Here is a 4,917-nt window from a genome sequence, read left to right on the forward strand (position 1 = left end):
TAAATTTGCATTTCTCTAAAGATTAATGATGTTGAGCATTTTATGTGCTTTTGCTATTCATATATCTTCCTGAAGTATCTGTTCAAATTTGATAACCATTTTTTATTGAGTTGTTTGGTTTTTTATTATTGAATTAGGAGCCCTTTTTCATATTATAGCTATAGGTTCTTTATCAGATATGTGATTTGCAAATATTTTAGCCTACTTTGTGTCTTATCTTTTCATTCAGAGTGCCTTCCAAAGAACAGAATTTCTTAATTTTGATAAAGTCCAATTTATCCAATTTTTACTTAGTGGATTATGTTTTGGTGTTATTATCTAAGAAATCTAACACGAATGGCCTCACACAAGTTCACAAAGATTTTCTCCTTTTCTTTTTCCCAGAAGTTTTAGGATTTACATTTAGGTCTTTGAGTTACTATTTTTACTAATCATTATTCACTTTATCATTTTATTATGTGGATCTTTTGGTTTTACTTTTCACTTAATGCCACCTAGTTTTTCATTATTTACATAAAATTTTTTAAGTTTTTATTTGAGAGAGTTTTTATCATGTCCTTTTAATCTTGAATCTAATGATTTTATTATTTGTGTTTATCTTTAGCTTTTTTCACACCAGATCTTTATTTATTTTTTAAATATAACTTATTGCCAAATTGGCTTCCATACAGCATCCTGTGCTCATCCCAACAAGTGCCCTACTCAATGCCCATCACTCATCTTCCCCTCTCTGCCACCCCCCATCAATCCTCAGTTTGTTCTCATTATTTGAAGAGTCTCTTATGGTTTGCATCCCTCCCTCTCTGTGACTTTTCCCCCCTTCCCTTCCCCATGGTCTTCTGTTAAGTTTCTCAGGATCCACATGTGGGTGAAAACATATGACATCTGTCTTTCTCTTACTGAATTATTTCACTCAGCATAATCGAGTTCCATCCATGTTGCTACAAATGGCCAGATTTCATTCTTTCCCATTGCCAAGTAGTAGTCCATTGTATATATAAAGAAGATGTGGTTTATATATCTTTAGTTTATTTTAAAATTGCAAGCAGCAATCATTGATTTGTGGGTAGCATTGGTGAGAACTACCCACGGAATTAAGCAGGAGGCCTGAAGATTTCCCCTTCCAATGAGCTCAGCTTGATTCTTCAAACCTTGATTCCTCAGGGCTGCAAAGGCTTCTGGAGCACCACCCAACGCTGCTCTATGTAAATGTAGAAGGCAAGTGTTCCAGGAATTCCACTCACATACAATAAATGTGACTAATGCTCCCAGAAGTTGTGCAGCAGTGATACTGCCCACCTTGCAAAGAGTTCTAAAGTTTTTAAATGGATAGGGCGCCTGGTGGCTCAGTGGGTTAAGTGGCTGACTCTGCCCCAGGTCATGTTCTTGCTGTTCATGAGTGCTGACAGCTCAGAGCCCGGAGTATGCTTTGCATTCTGTGTTTCTTCTGTCTCTCTCTGCCCCTTCCCCACTTGCTTTCTCTCTCTCTCTCTCTCTCAAAAATGAATAAACATTAAAAAGTTAAAGTTTTTAAGTGGAATTGAATAGTTATATGGGCCACTCTACCTTTCCAAAGATCACATTAATTCTGGCTTCAGTGACAGTGCAGCTGAACCACTGAAACAATGTTGTCTCTTCATATCACAAATCATTCAATCCCTTTATAAGTGTATGAATTATTTAAATTGATGATCTCCATTCAGTACAACCACTGAACATCAGGTAAACATATGGTTGCATAATAAAAGATGAAATTGTAGTAAGGTTCCAGCCAGAAAAGATTCTCAAAACTCTTTTGTTTATGGTTTGTAAAATTTCAATATTATTTTTATTCTGAATAAAATGCAGGAGAGCAAGATAAAAAGAAAGAACTAAAAGGTGAAAAATTAAATAGCATAAGTCACCTAAGATTCATCATAATAATGACTAAAATTGCCTTCACGGTAAGCAGCTGCCAAAAGATGCTTCTTCCAGGAAGGATTTTAGGAAATTTCTCTAACTGCATAATCGGAAGGCAAAAGAGCAGTTCATTAGAGCTATAATTAAGGTTGGCATTTTGTCCAGATGAAGTTGACTCTACCTATGATGGACAATCACCTATAAACAAAACAAAAAGAAAAAGTAGAATTTCATTGTATACTTGCCAGCTTCATTCCATAACTACCAAATACAAAAGTACCTCTGAGTTTAAGTACACCAAGGATAGTTCACTCTTGCTCAATACCCTAAAATGAGAGATGAATGTGGACAGACTAAATTCTCCACCAAGCAATTTGATTGACATCCACTACTTTCTCTGTAGTGGCTGTGCAATTTTTGGCAAGTAAACTTTCCAAACATCCTAAGGTTCACCCTGACACTGTATTAAATGTTAATATGTTCCACTTATCTCTGAAACTTCATCTATTTCCAAAAGGATATATGTCTGTGCTAAGGGCAGTAAGAAGATACTGTATAGACGGCAGATGAAGTTCCTGCTTATCAGAAATGTACAATGCTAATGGAGAAAAAGATTTACATGTAAAGAAATAATAGAATCAAGTGGGCATTATTCTGTAAACCACTGGAATAAAAAAAGGAAGAATGTGAGCGTGAAAGATGAAGGAAAAGATGACATCTGGCTTGTTCTGGAGGGCTGATAGGATTCCATCTGATGGGAGGTCTCTGAATGCTGGTACCTCATTGTGCGTTCATTCTGAATACCATAGTTCAGTGTATCTAGGAATAGTGGCGTAAATTTCTGTTTATCCCCTATGTTCTTCTCCTGGGAGTCTTAATAACTATCGGGGGCAGGGAAGAGTGGGTGGTGATGGTTTTTTTTTTTATAGTTATCCTATCTATTCCTCCAACCTTGAGTCTATAGCATGGTCACAGTTTGAACAGAGTTTATATCCAGGAAAAGATACCCAGATTTTTTTACCCTACTCTTCATCTTCTATGGCAATTTTGTCACTTATTTGACTACTTCTAACCCATTTTTATCACATATTTACATTCAACAGATGTCTATTTGGTACCATTTATGTGCAAGTCATTGTTTGGGGACTGGGGAACAAAACAGCCTTCCTGTCCTCTTGGAGCTTACTCCATAGTGGGAAGACAAAATACAGAAATCAGTGTTTATCTAAGTATCTGTCTACTAAATGTCTGTCTATCGAGATATTTGTGGAGTAGAAAACAGTGCAATATAACACAATATATATTATATAACCATATAAATATTTATATTTATATATGTGTATATAAACATTTATGTTAATATCTATTCGTAAGTGTGATGGGGAAAACTACAGCAAAGAAACAGAGTATGTGGGTGGAATAATTTTTAAGCAGATGGTCTGGAAATTCCTTTCTGAGAAGGCAACATTTGAGCAATGGCTTAAAAGAGATGACAAAGTGAGACATGGATATCTGGGAGAAGAACATGATATTTTTTTTGAGGAGTTTTCTTCTATTTTTATTTTTATTTATTTTATTTTAATATAATTTATTGTCAAATTGGTTTCAATGCAACACCCAATGCTTATCCCAACAAATGCCCTCCTCAATGCCCATCATGCACTTTCCCCTACCCCACCCCCCATCAACTCTCAGTATTTAAGAGTCTCTTATGGTTTGCCTCCCTCCCTCTCTGTAACTTTTTCTTTTTACCCCTTCCCATTCATCATTTTCTTCTGTTAGGCTTCTCCAGATCCACCTATGAATGAAAACATAGGGTATCTATCCTTCTCTGACTGACTTATTTCACTTAGCATAATACCTTCCAATTCTGTCCACGTTGGTACACATGGCCAGATTTCATTCTTCTCATTGTCGAGTACTATGTTGTATATATAAAGCATATTTTCTTATCCATTCATCAGTTGATGAACATTTAGACTCTTTCCATAATTTGGCTATTATGAAAGTGCTATTGTTGAAAATGCTGCTATAAACATGGGGGTAGATGTGCCCCTATGTTTAGGCATTACTGAATCCCTGGGGTTAATTCCTGGCAGTGCTATTGCTGGGTCAAGAGTAGTTCTATTTTTAATTTTTTGAGGAACCTTTACACTGTTCTCCAGAGTGGCTACACCAGTTTGCATTCCCACCAACAGTGTAAGAGGGTTCTCATTTCTCCACATCATTGCCAGTCTCCTGAGCTGTTCATTTTAGCCACTCTGACTGGCATGAGGCATTATCTAAGCATGGTTTTGATTTTGTATTTCCCTGATGATGAGTGACATTGAGCATCGTTTCATGTGTCTGTTGTCCATCTGGATGTTTTCTTTGGAGAGGTGTCTAATCATGTCTTTTGCCTATGTCTTCACTAGATTATTTATTTTGGTGGTGTGCAGTTTGGTGAGTTCCTTGTAGATTTTGTATACTAGCCCTTTACCCGATATGTCATTTGCAGCTATCTTTTCCCATTCTGTTGGTTGCCTATTAGTTTTGTTGATTATTTCCTTTGCAGTTCAGAAGCTTTTTATCTTGATAAGGTCCCAATGCCTTTGATTCCCTTGCCTTTGGAGAAGTGTCAAGTAAGGAACTGCAGCAGCTGAGGTCAAAGAGGTTGTTTCCTGCTTTCTCTTCTAGGGTTTTCATGGTTTCCTGTCTCACACTCAAGTCCTTCATCCATGTTAAGTCTGTCTTTGTGTATGGTGTAAGAAAGTGGTCTAGTTTCATTCTTCTGCATGTTGCTGTCCAGTTCTCCCAGCACCATTAGTTACAGAGGCTGTCTTTTTTCATTGGATACTCTGTCCTGCTTTGTCAAAGATTAGTTGGCCATACATTCATGGTTCCAATTCTGGGTTCTTTATTCTATTCCATTGGTCTATGTGTCTGTTTTTTGTGCCAATACCATATACTCTTGATGACTACAGCTTTGTAGTAGAGGCTGAAGTCTGGGACTGTGATGCCTCTCGTTTTGGTTTTCTT

General features: G+C 36.8%; 1 long non-coding RNA gene across 1 annotated transcript in view; it reads right to left on the minus strand.

Moving 5' to 3' along the window:
* Positions 1-1,814: 1,814 nt before the first annotated feature.
* Positions 1,815-4,917, minus strand: part of LOC115289897 — a 375,560-nt gene continuing 372,457 nt past the window's right edge. Inside the window, exon 4 of the long non-coding RNA XR_003907859.1 lies at positions 1,815-2,097. This is a non-coding gene — a long non-coding RNA (uncharacterized LOC115289897). The remainder of the gene's footprint in view (positions 2,098-4,917) is intronic.

This window comes from Suricata suricatta, chromosome 4 (assembly GCF_006229205.1).
Source record: "Suricata suricatta isolate VVHF042 chromosome 4, meerkat_22Aug2017_6uvM2_HiC, whole genome shotgun sequence".
NCBI classification, from domain to species: Eukaryota; Metazoa; Chordata; class Mammalia; order Carnivora; family Herpestidae; genus Suricata; species Suricata suricatta.